The sequence below is a fragment of the Mandrillus leucophaeus genome, unplaced genomic scaffold (assembly GCF_000951045.1).
Source record: "Mandrillus leucophaeus isolate KB7577 unplaced genomic scaffold, Mleu.le_1.0 Scaffold124, whole genome shotgun sequence".
In the NCBI taxonomy this organism is placed as follows: domain Eukaryota; kingdom Metazoa; phylum Chordata; class Mammalia; order Primates; family Cercopithecidae; genus Mandrillus; species Mandrillus leucophaeus.
Window position 1 is genome coordinate 4,949,157 of NW_012100765.1, and position 19,725 is coordinate 4,968,881.

Here is a 19,725-nt window from a genome sequence, read left to right on the forward strand (position 1 = left end):
TGTTAACACAAGTCACTCCTAGGGCTTGAATGAAAAATGAATGATTGTACTACAATGCTGTGTTATTGTGGCATTTCTCCTCAGTCAGTAAGACTTTTTCTCTTCCAAGTGTACTTCTAATGGGCTTGGTAATAAAAACCAACAAATTTCTTCAAAATTGTTTTCTAATGGTGACAGTTTTAATATTACAGAACAATAAATATTTAGTTGTCTCTATGCCATATAGCCACTTCAGTGAGTGTGACTCACTCTTTGAAAGATTACATCCTTCTTGGGCTGTTGGTGTTTGTGTCCTGGGATGCTTTGGGGTTGACCCTGGATAGCATTCACGGTCATTAGCTCATGGTGTTCTTGGGAAACATTTGAAGTCAGCTGGCATCCTGCTGATGGAGCTGCTGAGTTCAGCATCACATCGACATAATTTCATGATGCGTTTGCATGAAGGGCTTTGGTGCCATTTCTGAGTGAGGTAAGCACTTTTGGATTGAGTGTTGACAAAGTTAGCTGCTTGTTACCTGATTTGCAGGGTTATGTTTCTTGGATATCGTTGCCTCTTAGTTTCTCCACCAGTGATACACTCTAATGTGCATTATTGCTGATTGCTGTGCAATGCTTTTGAAAATGAAATACAGTCAAAGAGATTTTCTTTTGATATACCACTAATAATGTAAATCAAAGGGCTTCCCTCAAATAAAGCTATAAAGCTTGTTTTTTAAAAACTTTTTGTTTTTGTTTTTGTTTTTTCTAAAATAGAAGAGTTCATGGTTTCATTAAACTAGTTTGTTGGTTTCATTCATCTAGGGACACCCTAGATTTGAGTAGACTTCTTGATATTCATTAATAAGAATAACAAAGTTTTCTCTACTTTTATTTGAAGAACTACTTTCTCAATTAAAATCCTGAAAATTTGTATTCTTAGGGGTAAACAGCTTCACTTTAATAGTACAGGTTAAGCATCCCTTATCTAAAATGCATGGGATGAGAAATATTTTGAATTTTTTCAAACTTTGGAATATTTACATTATACTAGTTGAGCATCCCAAATCTGAAGATCTGAAATCTGAAATGCTCCAGTGAGTATTTCATTTGTGCATCATATTGATGCTCAAAAAGTTTTGAATTTTAGCCAGGCATTGTGGCTCACACCCGTAATCCCAGCACTTTGAGAAGCCAAGGTGGAAGGATTGGTTGAGGTCAGGAGTTCAAGATCAGCCTGGGCAACATAACAAGACCCCCATCTCTACAAACAATTTAAAAATTAGTTAGATGTGATGGCATGCATGTGTAGTCCCAGCTACTTGGGAAGCTGAGGCAGGAGGATCACTTGGGCCCAGGAATATAAGGCTGCAATGAGCTTTGGTCACACCACACTGCACTCCAGCCTGGGCAACAGAGTGAGAACCTGTCTCTAAAGAAGAAAAAAAGGTTTCAAATTTTGGAAAACTTCAGATTTTGGATTTGACTTTAGGATGCTCAACCTGTAATAATCACATTGGACTGAGACTGATCTGTACACCATGACTAGAGGCCAATTCTGCACCAGTGGGGATCACCAGCAACATGGAGGTCAGCAGAAGAATCAATGATTCTCTTTGTTACATAGGGGAGAGATGTCTCCCCTTCAGCTCTGTATTTTCCTGGGAGCAGATCCAGCTTTGTGGGTCCCCATGAACTTAGTATCCTAGTACTACCACATCCTCTGTCACTACAGCAAAGTTACTAAATTGCTTTGGGCCTTGGCTTCTTTAAATAAGGTTAGTTCCTTTCTCTCCTGCATAAGGTTTTTGTGAAGCTTGAGAGAGAATATGAATAGAAAAGGTCTGGCATAGTAGTCAGCACTTAGATGGCATTCCATCAATGTGACTGTTTTTTGTCCTTTATGAAATTGGCCTGATGACTATGCTTGAGAGCCAACAGAAAGTAGGTTTCCCAGAGAATCCCTCTTCATCCTGGATCCATTCAACATCACACACACACACACACACACACACACACACACACACACACACACACAGTTTTCCATTGTCCAGTATGGAGTCTGAAATTCTACGTTGGTGGTACAGCCCTTTGGAGGATGGAGTAAGATTGCAGTATTGTTTGGCAATAGCCACTTCTTCTCCTTGGGGGAGGATTAAACTTTAGTGCCCCATTGAGACCAGACATAACTATGTTATCTGCTTTGGCCAATGGCATGGGAGAGGAACTGTTGTGTGTCACTTCTGAACAGAAACTTGATGAGCCACTCTGTACTTTGCCATACTGTTTTCCTGTGCCACATTCACAGACAATATATGAGTTGGTACCAGCCTGGGTCCCACAGTGTGGATCACCATGATGGACAGCGGTTTCCTTCTCCCACTGGTTCACACTGGACATGTGGTATGATTGATAATAATCCCTGTGGTTTTAAACCACTGAGATTTGGGGGTTGTTTGTGAGCACAACATAAACTCATGAAGGGAATTTGAAGGATAGAAGTCCTGAATGGAAATACAGGAGGGTACTGAAGCCGACTTTGCATGCATCTTACAAGGCTCCTTTTTTGACACTACCTGTTCTCCAGGAAGGCAGAGGTTGCAGTGAGCACCTGCAACAGAACTATCTAATAGGGACCAGGAAGCACAGATTTGAATAAGGCCTTGGTGGGGCCAAGTGAAAAATTTGTGGGTTCAACTTTCAGTTTTAATAAAAATATCTTAGCCCCGTGATTCTCAAACTTGAATCACTTGAAGGGGTTGTTAAAACACAGTTCAGTGGGCCCCATCTCAGAGTTTCCAGTTTGGGAAGTGTGGAGTGGAGCCCAATAATATGCGTTACTAACGAGTTCCCGGGTGACGTTATCGCTGTTGGCTCAGGGCCTGTCTTTGACAACCACTACTTTAGTTCCACCAGGTAAATCAGAGACCCCTTCCTTAGAGTGAAGGAGACAGCTGAGAGGAAGAGGCTGCCTTGTTGAGATTCAAGCCTGTTCTTCCTTTTTTCTTTTAGACCAGACACCCTGACAGGTGACCCTAAGCGGGCCACCCACGCTTCCTGCCCAGGAGTCGATGCCACAGAGGACATGCATGGGCGTTCCAAAATCTCCCTCCGCGTTGTTTGAAGATGTGTTTCAGTGTCATGCTCAGAAGTATGATGAAGGGATCAATAGATGACTCTCCTAAGTTTAGGAAATTTTAGGCATGAGATTCAGAGTTAGGGAAGAAGAAATGTTTTCTCCAATTCATAGGCCACAAGACACATGGACCCCCTAAAAGTGGAGCCCGTGAAAAGTCATATTGTTATGGAGTCCGTGGAGTTATATTAAGACTGCTGGGTACCAAGAAGTATGTGTAAACAAAGATAAGATTAAATTAATTTTATATTCCAGAGGGTAAAATGCCATGAAAATTTCTCTCCCAGTTCAGCAAGGAAACAAATCTCAGAATCTGTGAAAATATTTAGGTAGCTGATGTGGCCACTGCAGGATTGCAGTTTTTCCCATTTGTGGTTTGGGAACCAGAGAGGAAAAGTAATCCAAGCTTTCACAGAGTCATCAAGGGTTACATGGAAACAGGAAATTAACTACCCATTAAAAAAGCAAAGAATTATGTCAAAATACTTTAAAGATTATAAAGCTAATTTAGAGTTTCACAAGGACACAATTAACATTGGAATATGTTATGTACAGTGATCTAAAAAAATTACATGGCTTCTTTTAAAATGGATGGAATAACTATATATATAGATGGTCACTAAGCACATTTATTCTTGTGAGAATGACAAGACTATGCAAGATAAAGAAAGTTCTTACTTTTGAACCGAAACTAATTATCTTTACAGAGGAAGAATCGTTTTGCTTCTCTTCTTCAAACAGTAACTTCTATTTTTGTGTCCCCTCTGAGTCTCATGATGTTTGACCAGCATTAGATTTCTGTAAACCTAATAGAATTGATAATATGAATGGGACTTTTATAGTATTAAAATGTAAAGGGGACTCCTGGAAAATGGTATAAACCTTTGGAGAATAGAGTCTTCCTCTGTTCTTTGCATAGAACTAAAGCAACTCTCCATATTGTTCCTTTATATTATGATCCACGGTGGCAATGACAGACCTAGAACAATACTGTTTTAAAATTGTACCTCTCATAATAAGCAAAACCAGCCAAGAGTTCCAGGATAGAGCAAATTAATGACTATAAGGAGGAATCACCCAGTGTTTGGGGTACCCTACTTTTATGGAGGATAGGTGAATCTCTTGCCAGTTAGCTCCCTTATTTTAGGGAGGAAATTGACATTTCGTGATATTCCATGGCTTACTTACGTAAGAGAACAGAGAACCAACAATCAGTTTTCTAGGCTTCAAGTTTGATTAACCAGGATTGTGCAAGGCTACATTATGAGCTTTGTGGTCCTCAGCATTTTTACCTTCTAGGCCACTTCCTCCATAAAAAAAAATTCAAAAATATATTTTATAACCACATCGGTATAAAGACAAATATATTAGTGCATTTATTTGTAAATATTCATTATTATCATATTCAACTTTTCCTTCTGATTTTAAAATAAATTAAAATTAAAGCAATTATCTGGACTCCTTAAAGTGTTGCAGGCCCTAGTCATTGTGCTTGCTATGCCTAGTGGGTAAATCCACTCCCAGATCATGCTTGCCTGTCAATATTGTTTAAAAAAAAAAAAATCCTTATTAGAAGACTGGCTTATTAGCATAACAGACTGGCAGGTAAGAGAAGGAGAAATACGTGAAACAGAACCCCAACCAACCCAAAGATACGGGCATGAGCCCACGTCTAGCCTATACCAGCTAAGCAGATACATAAGAAATAAATAATTGTTGTGGTTTTATGCCATGGAGTTTTGGGGTGGTTTGTTATACAGCAATGACTAACTGACATATAAAGTCTTGGCAGCTATTATATGGAGGTAGATTTATTTTATTTATTTATTTTTTTCAGAGTGCAATGTAAAACCATTGGAAGGTTTTAAGCAGGGGAGTATACAATCTGATTTCCTTTGGGCAAAGTTCACTGCGGCTGTGGGAAAGAGATTAGAATGGAGGACAGGAAACCAGTAGGAGGCTGTAGCAGTCATCCAGCTGAGGAAAGATGACTTGACACGGTAGGCCTGGCGGCAGGGGTGGAAGTGGAGACGGAGAGAAAAGGATGGCAGTGCAAACTATATTTAAATTTTCTGCTAGGCCCTGTGAAGGATTTGAAAAGCTACAAGGAATTATAAGACCTTGTTATGCCTTAATTGGAAAGGATGAGAGAGAGATTGTTTCTGGAAACAGCAATAAAGAGTTGGTGAATTTTCTGATCACATAGAGATAGTCCTGCTGAATGTTCCTAAACTCACTGAGGGCCAGATTCAACTTTTGAAATCTGTTTGTGGGAATCAAAGTTGATGGCAGAAGCAGATGGCTGTGAAGAATGCTATGGTGTAACATTTTGTGGGTTATATTTTAACAGGATGGTAACCGAGCTTTTTGAGCCTGTCTGGTCTATGCCCTCCTCAAAATTCTCCATCCATCTCCCTGTCTTCTCTCCCTTTCTGTAATTTGCAACAATTTGATTTTCCCCCAAGGAAGTCTGCTTTCAGAAAAAGTTGCTTGTTTATCTTTCGTTTAGCCAAAGAAACAGAAACGTTTCAACATAACCACACCCTGATTTCACTTTGCCATATCATACAATTATAAGATGCCATTTCATTATAAAATTCAAAGAAACATTTCATACATGGATTCTTAATTCATTTCCTAGGGGCATGCAGGATTTGCTGTGGCTATCAACAGCTTTCTTGTTCTGAGGAGTGAACTGAGGTACCATGTGCTAAAGCATCTCCCTGAAAGCATCTGAGGCAGGATTAAAATGAGCTTTCAGATCCCTTAATTCTTAGTTTAGTAGGGCCTCTCCCTAGATCACGTCAGTATAGCAGGAATATATTATGCACCTTTTAAATCTACAGACTTTCCAATAACTTAGAAATATATTGATCTTTCCTAGGAGATTTTTCCCCATTTTTCCTGCCCATTAACATTGATATAAAAATATTAAAAATAAAGCCTAATAACAATGCATCTCATTAGCACCAGGATCACTTGAACAAAATATATATATATATATTTTTTTTTGCAGAAAGATTTCACTTTATTGGACATTGTTCATCCGTTGGTTAAAGGAAATTAAACTTTGTCAAGATTAGTATAGAAGAGAAAAATCTGCTTAAAGTTTCTGAAGAAAACCAGTGACAATCTCTTAACAATCAATGTAATGTAATGTTGTTACTCCTAGTTTTATTATATTTACATTTTGGTATGTTTTATACGTAGACTTTATGTTCAGAATTATTTATATTTCATTCTCATGTTAATGTTAGTTTGAGATTCTTTGAGTGATATTTACATTTGTCTGTTGATACAAATGGGAATAGATGTATTTATTTTGGGGGTAGGACCTAAAAAATTGGCCAAGTCACTTCTTCTTTTTTTCTAGTCTTTGAAACTTTCTGTGTTTTGGCATCATTCAAGTCTCCACTGTGCTTTATTCCTTATTAAGAAACTCAGGCCTTAATTAACTTGCTGTCCCTTCATTTGAAACTCACTCCATTTGATAACTCTTTGTTGCTTCTAGAACGGTTGGTGCAGGCTTGTGTGGGCTTCCATAACACAAAAGCCAGATGGATTTTTTAAAGCAGATAAATTTAGTCTTGAATAGAGAACTGTGGAAAAAAAGAGAAAAGAATCATTAAAAAAAAAAAAAAGCCCCACAAAACAAAACAAAACAAAAAAATCTTGGTACTGATAAAACCAGTGAGAAATCACAGATTCTCAAATTAGAGGAAAAGCAAATCTTTTTCTTTTCCTTCCCCTCCTCCTCCTTCTACTTTTTAATTTGTTTTGGGCTCAAGAAGTGAAAAGTTCTGTTCCCAATTAAAAACGGATCACATTTGGGTCTGAGGGGGAGTGCGCCGCCTCATGAAATGAGTATGAGACAGAAGGCTGTAGATAGATTGAGTCCCTTTGATAACCAACACCACTCTCTGTGTGTGCTAATTTGCAGAATGGGGAAAATATTGGCATGTTGCCTTCAGAATCCTTTGGAGGAAAAGCATTAGAAATATGAAAGCATTAAAGTTCTGTCCAAAGTGTTTACCTTATGTAACAAATTTATTAGGGAGTCTCAACATGTTATGGGTAGAAAAATGAAACAGTTTTACACTTACACAATGACAGCTCCTTCAACGAGGATAGGTTGACCCACCTTTCCTCCTGGGAAGTAACTCCCTTAACAGCAATTTGGCCTGCTCCTCTAACTTTCCTGTCACTTTTGGTTATTAGAACAGTTCACTTCATTGTTTAAGATTCAGTCCTATGTATTTTGATACTTCAGTCTCAAATCAGATTCAGAGTTGGTGTTCTCCCCCACAAATGTTGACTCCCCCAGTCTGTGACTCCAGTGGCTTGAAAGTTGGTGGTTTGTTCTTCGTGTACTTACATCTTTCCTTCTCTCTTTGAACTCCTTTCTTTAGACTTCGGAAGGCTTCTGGATCCTATTCTGGCCCATTGTGGCATGGTCAGCAGATGAGAAACAGATGGACTGGTGTGTGGTGGGAGGAAGCTGTCCTGGTCAAGCTCTGCTTCAGGCCAGTCCTTTCTGAGGTTGGTGTTTTCAGTTCATTGGCAGCCTCCATAGAAGTGGTGTGTTTGAGGGACAGCATTTAGCTTCATCTTGGCCCCTTCATCACTGGGAACTTCCACCTCCATTGGAGAGGGCAGTTGTATATTGGCCTTGAGCAGTGATAAACATCTCCAATTCCTTGTCTGTGTTGGGTCTTGTTGCTTGGTACAGTGGCTATCCTGAATGATTCTATGGCTCTTATCATCAGCTTCCGTGTTGCTTCCCATGGAGCTATGAGAGCCATTAGACTCCTCTTTTGTATTTCCCAGATCCACAGAGCCTTGAAATGGGATGGGCCTGCCCATATCTCATTTCCAGGTATATTGCATGACGAGACACTGCTGACTGGGGCTACTGACCTAGAGCAATTACCTTCAGGAATCTCTGGTCTCCAAGTGAACACTATTTTCTATACTCAAACACGCACCTTCCCAAAACTCCAGGTGACATATATCTATACACACCCTTCTCTCTTCTCACCTTAGCAGGCATCATTTCCTAGTATGCTCTCTCAATGTCCCACTCCTGTCATCATAGAATACCTCAAAATCTGCAGTTTAGCATGTATCCAGCCAGTCTACCTCTCTTAGAGTCACCATCAGCATCTATTCAGGATTCCATTGGATATTGTCTTACTTGGATTTGAGGAGAGAGAGGCACCACCACCAGCCACAGCTACAAAGATATGAGAGAAAAGACTTTCTTCACTAGCATGCACTTCACCAAAGACCTACTGAAGTAAAATATCAAGTTGTCCTCCTTTCAACTTTAAGATTTTTTTTTGAATGTAGCTGCCTCTGCAGAAACGGAGCCTGCTATTAGCAAGCAACTTTATATTACCACTCCCCATCCCCAACTCAATTCTTTTCTTAATTTCACTGGGGATAGTTCAGAGATGGATCCTCTAGTAAACCTTCTGGAGACAGGCTTATCACCAACGACCCAAGCTCACCTTTGGACTTTGACCATGGTTCTGAGACAATAGGAAACATCTCACTCTCCATCCTATTACGTTTTAGCGTCATACTTTGTAATTTATTGTCTTCATTTGAACTCACCAAACGCTTTCTGGTGTCTTTTCCCCTATCCTGTGCTGATTTAGACTGAGGTTGTGAGTAAGCGAGCAGTTTCCCAGGCTTATGGGTTAGGCCCCTAGCCTGGCCAGTCATCCAGAAAATGTGTCCCACATGCCACAAGCAGGATAGTATGGTGGGGGGAGAAAGTTATAACATGGATCTGAACCTTGGCCATGGGTCCATGGCTGGCTACCTGTGACCATTATCTTTTTGGCCCTCTAGAAATGTGTTCCTTATTTCTAGAACAAAGGTTGGACTAGTAAATTTTAGTAACAAAACCCATATTTTTTCCCAAATTGACTGTTAAAACCTAGGTCCTCTTTCTTCCCAGGCAGAGAGACCTCATGGCGTGAAATATGGCAGCTCTGTGGTAGAAAATTTGAGACCTACTGAAGTAAAATATCAGGTTGCTCTCCTTTCAACTTTAAGATTGTTTTTTGAGTGTGTCTGGCTCTGCAAAAACAGAGCCTGCTACTAGTGAGCAACTTTATGTTTATATTTATCTGACTTTCCAAATGTCCGTTGTATTCTGAGCTCACTATTAGTAAGGCCATTTCCTTGTGTGTTTTCAAATTGTTGTGGATGTTTTTAAAAGTCAAAAATTGGTGATGCTTATGTCTACTCCATATTTTGCAAAGTTAATGCTTTGAAAACTGCTGCTCTCATAGCACTAGAATAGCATTTCCCAGGGAATCGAACACTAGTCTCTTGGGATGCTCTCTGAAACGAAGAGCTTTATGGTCAAAAAAAATTGTAAAATATGCAGCATTCCATGTCCTCCTCTTGGAGATTTAGTAAGAGCTCAGAGAAGTTCTGCAGCAAACAACTTGTTTAACTTTGTTTGACTCAGTATTTCCCAACATTTGGAACCTATTGTTTTCCCGTGTAACATTTAGTGTCATTTGGTAGAAATAGTGCTCCTTCAAATACAGCTTGCAATTCATTGTCTTAGAGCAGGGCCAACATATTTTTTTTCTGCAGAGGGTCAGACGATAACAAATTTAGGCTTTGTGAATTTCACTGACTCTGTTGCAGCTTCTCAATTTTGTTCTTGCTGTACAAAGGCAGCAACAGGCATATCTAAAAATGGGAGTGGCCGTGTCCCAATAAAACCTTATTTACAAAAATAGGCAGTGGTATAGATTTGTCCTATGAGCTATGGTTTGCTGATCCCAGTTTGTCCATTAAACAAGTGAGATTTATTCTGACTAGGGAAGGTACAATCTCAAATAGTGAAACAAAAGCTTAGTTCTTTCCTGAGTAATTACTAGAATTTTGCTAAACTTTGGAGACTAAGCCACTGAGGATACCAGTTTTTCCCCAATCATCTTGAGAACTGGAGCAGGCTAAGTGACTTGTTCCACACTGCTTATTTTATCAGACATTTATTTACGTAGCTGTGAAATCTTGGCCTGGCTCTGGATGTATTGCTAATCATCAGCCAGACTCACTGTGATCAAAGACGGGCAATAGGACATGGAGCAACTGGAGCAACCACTTAGTATCAACCCAATTATTGTATCTGAAATGAACCATCTATGCTTTTCAAGCTTACAAAAGGAAAATGTTAAAAACACCGTTAGAGGCATTCAGATGATCCTGGCTGTTTTCTGAATGGCTAACCATAATTAAATACTGTATTAGTTATCTACTTCTGTATACCAAATTACCTGAAAACTTGGTGGCTTAAAACAGCAAATGTTTTCAATCTCACAGCTAGAGTGGGTCAGGAATCTCAGTGGCATAGTTCAGTTCTCTGGCTCAGGGTCTACCATGAAGTGTTGGCCAGGGCTGTGAGGATTTAACTGGAGAGAATGTGCTTCCCAGCTTATTCCCACAACTGACCTCAAGGCCCTTGGACTGGCAGTTCCTTGCCTCATGGGTCTGTCCCTAGGGCTGTTAACAACATATCAGTTGTTGTTCCCTAGAGGAACTTCCCCTAGAGGGAAGGCTCAGAGAAAGGAGGCAAGAAAGGCAAGCAAGACAGAAACCAAAGTTTCTTTGTAACCTTATCTGGAAAGTGCTATACTATCATGTTTGCTATGTTCCACTTGTTAAAAATATGCCACTGGTTCCAGCCCACACTTCAGGAATGTGACTCTACAGGGGTTTGTATATTAGGAGTCTGGGATCCTTGGGGGTCATCACAGAGGCTGTCTAACACATATGCTAATTTCATTAAGGTCTTTTTAATTATTTCTTTGTGCAATGAGGGTTCAAAGTCCCTGACCTTGAGTAGCAGAGGAAGATGTCACAGCCATAGTAAAAGCATTAGGGCGTGTCTGCATGAGAACTCTAGAGGAAAGGAAAAGAGAAGAAATAAAGTATGCATGTTGCAAGGTGGAAGGGATGGGGAAGAGAAAAAGAGAGACAAGCGAAGAATTATGGAGGCATTTTTCTAGAATTATTTGTCTTCCTCTGGGAGGAAGGGAGCATAATGAAAGCTTCCTGAAAGTGATCTGGCCAGTGGACTCCTAAAAGTCCTGTTGTTCCTGCTTATTCCTCAATTACCTGGGTTAAAAAGTATCTCACATTCTCCAATCACTCATACATGTTTAACTATTATTGATCTATTATTACCAAAGTAATTGGCTGAAATTTTATAATTTTGGCTGTCCACTTGCCAAAAAAAAAAAGGAAAAATGAACAATCAGCCGCATATCAGGTACTAAAAGGGATACAATTATATATTATACCTTCTGCCTTTGAAGATCTTATATTCCTATTAAGGAAACAAGACAAACATATGGAACCAGTTATGTTAAAATTAAAGATTTAAATAACAGTTTAAGGTAAGAGTAGAAAGTTGTAAGGCAGCACATGATTAATTACCAAACAAACTATATAGAATTCGTTCTATTGGAATCCAAGGGAGAGACTGATCATTGTGAGCAAGGTGATTGGGGAACATATTGTGAAGCAAATGATAAGGATCTGGAGGGGGAGAGTAAAGTAAGGGCATTCCAGGTGGACGGGATGGCATGAGTAAAAATAAAAAGGCGAGACAGGTGTTTTGGGGGAACAATGAGTTAACCAGTTTGGAGAGTGGGTTTTTGGAGGCGAGTAGTCTGAAATGAGGTAAATGGTAAGTCAGACAGCCATGCAGAAACAGGTTGAGTTTAATTATCTAACCTGTGCTCGGTCCCTGAGGCAGATGGCTCACCAACAAACATGCATGAATTACCCTCTATTAGAATTTTCAAAAAGGGGTAAGTTCCAGGTTGATTCACTGAACATCTTGGGCTCCCATCCCGTGCCTGTCTTTTAATAGCAATTGGTGGCAAATGGAAACGGTACCTGTGCTTTGTCTCCATAGCAGCAACTCAGAAAAGCCTTGATGGCACCCAACTGAAAGAGACTGAATTGCTGTCACCCCCCACTGACAGACAAGGAGGCGATACAGGGAAGGAACGTGGCTGCTTTAGGAGATGTGGGATTAGAGAGACAGGTATGCTGGGCACCAGGAGATCCCAACCGAAGTAGAGTTGCAAATAGGATTCAAGGTATCAAAGCATAAAGCATTCAAGTTAAAATAGCAGGAAAAGATGACACTGAGCATGCCTTCTTCACATTCTGAGAACTTGGAACCGTGGAGAAGGGTCATAGAACCTTCAGAGAAAACCTAAAGAAATCCCTAAGTAGATGTGACATCTAATTCAACACCACCCTCTCCAACTTCCTACCTGTTACGTTACTCAATCTCTCTAAATTCCGTCTGCTCATCTATCAGACAGGTATAACAGTATTACTCACTATATCTATGGCATTGTTTTGGAAATTCAATGAGTCCACGCATGTCAAAGATTTCAAAGTGCCTTCCAAAAAGTTCTCACAACTCTTAGGTACTGCTATTGTTGCTGCTGTTGTCAATCTGTTCCTCCTGGCATCTCCATATCTTTGATAGTCATAAAAGCACATAACAAGGTGGTAAAATTATAGTTTTCTCTTAGATTTAGGTCACTTTGAAAGGCTTGGAATGACCCAAGGAAGGCTTAATATTAGAATGTCTCTAGGTTTTAGAATGTTTCTTGCTCCCTCTTTCCTACTCCCTCTCTTATCTCTTTCTTCTTCCCTCCCTTCAGTAAGCCACACAGTCAATGCCTTCTCTGTGCCAGGCACTTTGCAAAACACTTCTAGCATTTCTAGACTCTGGATATGCAGATTTGGGCAAGGCTAGTAATTAATTTTTGGCTTCTGAAAGGTAAGTAATCATGTTCAGGTGTGGATTCAGATAAAGTAAGTTAGTAAGGTCTCTCAGTAGAGGAAACAATGGGGAGATTTCACCTTAAGAAGGAAGAGGATGAAAATGTGAACCCAACATGTGCTGTTTGGGAGTAAATTCCAGTGGTGTGTCTGGAGCAGCAGGGGGGCATCTGTGGGTATCCACAGGCAGCTGGCCAACAGGCAGCACAGGGCTCAGAATCAAGGCCTCCCGGTGCAGGGAAGGCATGCAGACAGCACCTGGGGCCCCATTTCTGTACCTGGCCTGGCTTCCCAACCCCAACAGCTGTTAATTATGGGGACGAGAGTACCATGAAGGCAACAGGACGCATCTTCTTCTAATTATTTTTCTATGGTAGTATGGTCATGACTTCTATTTAATATCTTCTGGCTGGCAACAATGTACTGAATGTTCTGCAGACCACAGCATTAAGCATGGCCATTGGCTGTTATGCAATGGGCTGAAATCTTAATTCTACAGACATGAGATGCTTGGGGAAGAAAAGGAAGGCTCCGATGGCACCAGGGCAAACAGCAAGATGGTAGCTCCTTGGTCCCAGACTTGGAGTCCTTGACCTCAGGCTCTTTCCAGAGGACCCTTCCCACAGTTGCACTCGAGAACGCTGATTTATGATACTTCAAGAAGGTGTTTTCAAAATGAGTGGGCACATAGAAAGTATCTAAAAAGTCTAAGATATTAATTTATTTCAGATATCCAGGATACTCAGGAAGAGTGCAGTGAGAAGGGATCCCACAACAAATTATGACCAAAAATAGCCAAGAATATTGCATTTCCAATTTGCCAGTATGCTAGAGGTGTAGGAGGCTAAGGGCTGGTATGAGCTCAGCCTGGGCTCTCGCCTGCATTGTCGGCATCCCAAATTAGCAACAAATGTCATCAAATACATGAACTGGGAGGAATTCCAAAGGAACCAAATCATTGGTCTCCAAATAGATAGAGAGAGGATGTAGTGAGGGGTCAGAAATGGAGAGGACAAGCACAGGAAACCTTTGTGGTGTCATTTCTGTCCCCGGACAGGATGCCGGAAGGAGAGAGGTCAAAGCAACAGGAAGTCTAGCATCACGGTACAAAACGTTATCAAGACGGATGGGAGTTTAATTGTTTCAGTCTTTAGGGCAAGTATTGTGTGATCACTTGTCCATCGGATCTCTATTGTGTTAAGTTTTGTAAAATTTATTTTTAATTTAAAGTCAATATAGGAAAGGTTTAATAAACAAAGGTAGAGGTGGGAGTGCAGTAGGGGAAGAGCTTGTTAAATTAAATGATCCAAAAAACTACAAAAATGCTGGAGGGCTTTTGTGTAGATCTCTCCCAAGCTGCATTTCCCACTGGACATCTGGATTATAATTCAGAGCACCAGTTTCTGGCTTTTGGCCCTACTCAGATTCTCTGTGTTTCCAGTCTTACCTAAGTAATCTTCCCCAGAGGAGTTTATGTGATAAACTCTATCCACTCCCCTGGGGGTGCATGTATAAGAAAGTCCTTTCAGTAGACCACAGAGAGAGAATATAAACTCCTGTACCTCCTGGGCTGCCTGAAGTTCCCCTCGACCACACAATTCCTGCTGCTTTGGCTGTTGGTCAGCATGACAAAAGCAACTCTTCAACTTAGGCTATTCTCTTTTAAAGGCTAAGGGACAATTGATAGCGTCACCCCCTCAAATCTAGGAAAAAATTATGAAATGACATATCTCTTCAGAAAATGAATTGCCCATAGGAGATTTCAGTTCATATCCACTAGAGAGAAAGAGCTTATGTAGTGCCATTCAGAGTTATATCTCCCCATGTATGAGGGATTGGGAGGTTGGATAGTATAGCTCACAAACATGCCCTTGGAATAAGGAAAACTCTCAGCATTTGAAAGTATTCTCCCAGGCTGATGCAGTGTTGTGTTCCAGATTCCTCTGAGTAGCTCCTAAACTCAATCTGAGTTCTTTGTAGCAACCTGCATGGTGCCCAGGAGGTGCCCTCTTGCTATTGGCCTGACTAGTTGGATTTTAGTTGCTGGACTCCAGTCCAGGGAACCTACTTGGAGCCACCATCCATCTGAACTTCACTGTATTCATATTCTCCTATGATTTCAGGGCTATACTAAGACTGGGATAACAAATTGCTGAATGTTGGCATGACACAACCTGGAAAATACGGGCTATCTCACATGGCTAGAATCCCCATACCCTCCCATAGGAAAACAGGTCTAGCCACTCAGCCCCAGAAGTATATCTTGGCCATTTTCTGAGAATAAGAAATATAAGCCTATTTAGACAGTATTTAGAATATCCCCAACCTTCAGATTAGATTGATGACAAAGATTTGAGAGAGGAAAATATTTGTTCATTCACTTATTAATTCAAAAAATACCTGTTAGATACCTACCATGGGCAAGGCACTCTGCTGGATGCTGGGAAGGCACGAGTTAAGATGACAGACATTTGTCAGCCCCATGGATAACACACAGTAAAGCAATGGAGCCATTTTTAATTGTGATACGCATTGGGATGATAACCAGCAAGGGACTGAGATGGACGGGACCTTTTAGCTGGGTGTTAAAGGCTTACTTGAAAAGTTGACATTATCCTGAAAAGAAGAGGAGTTTCTTTTTGAGAAAAAAGGAGAGGAGAGGGAGAGAGCATCAGTAGAGAGAGCAAAGAACATGTGCATAGCCTTGAGGTGAGGAAGAGCTTGTGTGCTCCAGGGATGGAAATGAGAGGAGCCTAGTGGGGCTGGAGGATTGTGACCCAGGGAAAGAGGAGTCAAGATTGGAAAGAAAGTCAGGGGTGAGATCAAGGATGGCCCTAAAAGCCAGAATGGGAAATTGTTTTACTCTGAATGTGGCAGGAAGCTACAGAGTTGTGATTAGGGCTCATTAAATGAATGAAGTCGAGTGACATGAATGATACAATTACTATTTTTTCATGTGTGCTTCTTCATTGAGAATAGATTGGAGAAGTGAGAAGAGGAGCAGAGAGACCAGCTGGGAGCTGCTGCAGTAACCCAGGTGAGGGAGATGGTGGCCTGGACCAGTGCTTGGCATGGAGGTGGAGAGAAGTGATATAACTGATTTAAGTCAACCAGCTGCTCGATCCAAATAATGCCAAATGAGTTTATTGCCATCTCTTCATATTTTACAACCAGATCACTTCTGCATAAAACCACATGGAAGAATAAGAAGGGAAAAACAATCCAGCAATAAACTGTTAATCTGAAAATAGTTAAATTCTCCAACAGCTGATTTTAAAATATTTTCCTAAAATCTATTAAGATCTTTTCAAAGTAATTCTTCTTTGGAGGCACATCTCTGGACTGAAACAACCAGCCTTTGCTTTTGGTGTGGTCCTGTTTCAGTCAAAATGGCTAACAGGCTATGCAGAAAACCAAATTCCAAGTTACTCAAATGTGGAGAAAATCTGGAGGTCTGGTATGGGCATCTTTTCAAAATGTTTTAATTACACATTGATTTACAAATGACATTGTCTGGTATGGTAGTTTTTAAAAAATCATCATTTTTAAATATCTGCCAAATTTTAAATGGTAGTTTTTCATGAAAGTACAATGAAAACTTCATCCACGATCATGAAATTTTCCAACTCATATATCCTGATGAAAACAAAGACTTTCTACGGACAGTTGTTGAAGCACACCTGACCTTGGACCCTGTGCTATCTACCGTTCTCAGTGTCATTCACTATCTAGTTTGGCTTTTCCAAATTTAATCACCAAGATGTTCAGACATTATTATAAAATATGATTACAAGTCCTTTAATTATCTTGATAACATTACTGGCAATATTAAAGACTTTTAGCAGTGTCTCATGGTGTGTGCTTTGCCTGAAAAGGAAAGATATCTCTGATTAAAGTTTGAAACCGTTAGTAACATGGAACACCATACAAGTGACACTTTTCCAAATTAGAAATTTTAAGATCAAAGAGTATTTACTGGCTTATATTTGTATCTAATTTTAACATTTTTATGTAGAGATGAGGTCTCGCTGTATTGTACAGGCCAATCTCAAACTCCTGACCTTAAGCTATCCTCCTGCCTCAACCTTTTATTTACTTTTAATGTTACCCTTTGTTCACTCTGTTGAGATATCTAGGTCAAAGCCTAAAGGCTATGTATTTTAATTTTAAGGATGCATGTTTGTATCCTCTCATACCACTAACATCCTGGCTAATGTCTTAATGACTAATTTTTTCCAGTTTTATCATGGAATTGTCTTGAAGTTGGTTCATATTTCACAGACTCCAATCTGAAGTGTGGATCATAGCATTTGTTAGAAACTAGTTGACTTTGACTCTTTTTTACTCTGAGATAGAATCTAATTGATCCTGTTATCTTGATTTTTATTGATCAAAGCTTTCATTTAAGGCCTCCTTATAGGATGCTGACCAGCCAATGGATTGTTTGCCTTTGGTCAGTTGTTCACCCTCTGGTCCAATTAGCTGAGGCCAAAATGTAGTAGAGTATTGCAGCGAAAGAATGGATAAGGAATTTCCTAAGGCAGTCTTGCTCAGCAGGTGCTATGTCAGTTTTTAGAAGAGTTTGTGGTTGTGATAAGTGTTCTAAGGGTTGGCCCATACTGTGTATGATCTAAGGATCTAAGAATAATTTATTACCAAAGAAGCAAAAGAACTTCTTGTAAATAACCTCTGACAAATATTTTTTATTGGCATGTACCCTAAAGATAGCACTACAGTGAAGCTCCAGGAACTGAAAAGATCCTGGATAGGTATTAAAAAATTAAAGTTAAGGGCTTATGTAACTGTCTTACAGATAATTTTAAGCAAAGTAGTCTTGAAATAAGTTCTGCTAATCAGTTAAAGAAACAGCTGAATGGTTTTTAATGGCAAGAGCACTAGTCTTAGAATCAGGAACCATGGGTTGGCTCTGAGACTCTCTGTCTCATCTTGGGGAAATCATTTCAGCTTTGTGGCCCCACCCGGTGTTTTCCCAGAGCCCGTAAGATGAATGTTATAATAGGCTACTTCTACTTCTAAAGCATCCTTGATCTGAAATTTGAGAAACAGAACTGAGAATCAAAATGAAATAAAAGCCTGAATAGGTAAGTTAGGAGGCAAAAAAAAAAAAAAAAAAAAAGCCAGAGAGAAATTAAGTTATTTATAGAGCCTTCACTATGATATTCTGTGTGCTTTCCACATGTTGACTTCTTACTCCTTCCGAGAAAGGCTCTGAGGTTGTATCCAGTTTACAGTAGAAAACAGGTAAGATACCTTGCCCCAGTCATACAAACTGTAAACAATGGAGTCAACCCAATTTTATTCAGCTAATAGCATAATAAAGTGCTTTCCATCATAGCAAATTCTTCCTTGAATGCAGGGAGAAAGAATGCTTACGGAAAAATAGAGGCAGGTAAAAAACAGTCATGTTTTACAAGGAAATAACAGCATTTTCACTAAATGATGTGGAGCTTGGGTTGAGAATGCTGATATATGACTCAGAATTCAAACCTTTTGCACTGATTGTTTTCACTTAGACTTTATGAAAGCTGTAGGTGTGTGAGTTAACGAGGAATGCTTTAGCACTTCCCTGGTCATGCATAAACATCTACATGCAAAACAGCAAGGAGTATTCTGTTTATCACAGCTGCAGTCAAGCCAACAAAACTGTTTCTACCACTGAAGATGAAATTTGTAAAATTTTCTCTCAAAAAAATAAAATAAGCCTCTTGTTTGATTGCCATTCCTTTGGATTACCTGCTCGAATGCCATGATTCTATTAAATTTCCTTTGAAGTCTCTCAAAGGAATGGAGTCACTAAGAGAGAGTCAAGCTCAAGGTTTTAATTGTGAAAGTCACTGTGACCAACCAACCAATCAACCAATCAACCAACCAAACAAACAAACAAAAACACCAGATTTAAAGCAGCATCAGAAGTCCCTCCTGTTTATAACATGCACCTTTGTTAACATAAGACAAATAAGAATGCTAAGTATAATGGAAATCAAAGGACTAAGATCTTACATTTACGTAGGCTAGCATTGTGCAAAACCCTATCCCCTTTGGAAAAACCTAAACATTTTTCCCATGAGGAATCTGCTCTTGAGGAACTGCCACCAGGTGAGAATCAACATTGAAGTTTTAGTTGAGCTTTGCTTTCCAAGTAAAAATGTAGTTTCAATCCTTTTTCTAACTGCCCAGACATTCAGGTCTATCCTTTCCAGAATCATTAGCCCCTCTGCATTGACAATTGCTGCCATGTGAATTTCTTTAACCAAGTTATCAAATTAATTCTCTCAACTACCCTGTGAAGTTGGTAAATGGAGCAGATGTTGTTAAATTCATTGGAACACAAGGAAACTGAGGCTCACAAGTTAGTTATTTTCTGCAAATGTTCCAATAAATAAGTAGTGAAGCCAGATAGATAGATAACTCACAGAACTCATAGATAAGTTGTTCCATTATGTTCTTACCACTATGGCATACTGCATGGTCAGTCAAAGCAAGAATAAAAGTGAAGTTGGCCAAGGAGGGCGGATCACGAGATTAGGAGATTGAGATCATCCTGGCTAACACGGTGAATCCCCGTCTCTACTAAAAACACAAAAAATTAGCCGGGCATGATGGTGGGCACCTGTAGTCCCAGCTACTCAGGAGGCCGAGGCAGGAGAATGGCGTGAACCCGGGAGGTGGAGCTTGCAGTGAGCCGAGATCGTGCCACTGCACTCCAGCCTGGGCAACAGAGCGAGACTGTGTCCCCCCCCACCCCATGCCCCCCA

General features: G+C 40.0%; 1 long non-coding RNA gene across 1 annotated transcript; it reads left to right on the forward strand.

Moving 5' to 3' along the window:
• Nucleotides 1–282: 282 nt before the first annotated feature.
• LOC105533312 lies at nucleotides 283–18,688 on the forward strand. Its single transcript, XR_001005104.1, has 3 exons — nucleotides 283–469; nucleotides 7,522–7,651; nucleotides 15,929–18,688. It is a non-coding gene; the product is annotated as an uncharacterized LOC105533312 (long non-coding RNA).
• Nucleotides 18,689–19,725: the final 1,037 nt, after the last annotated feature.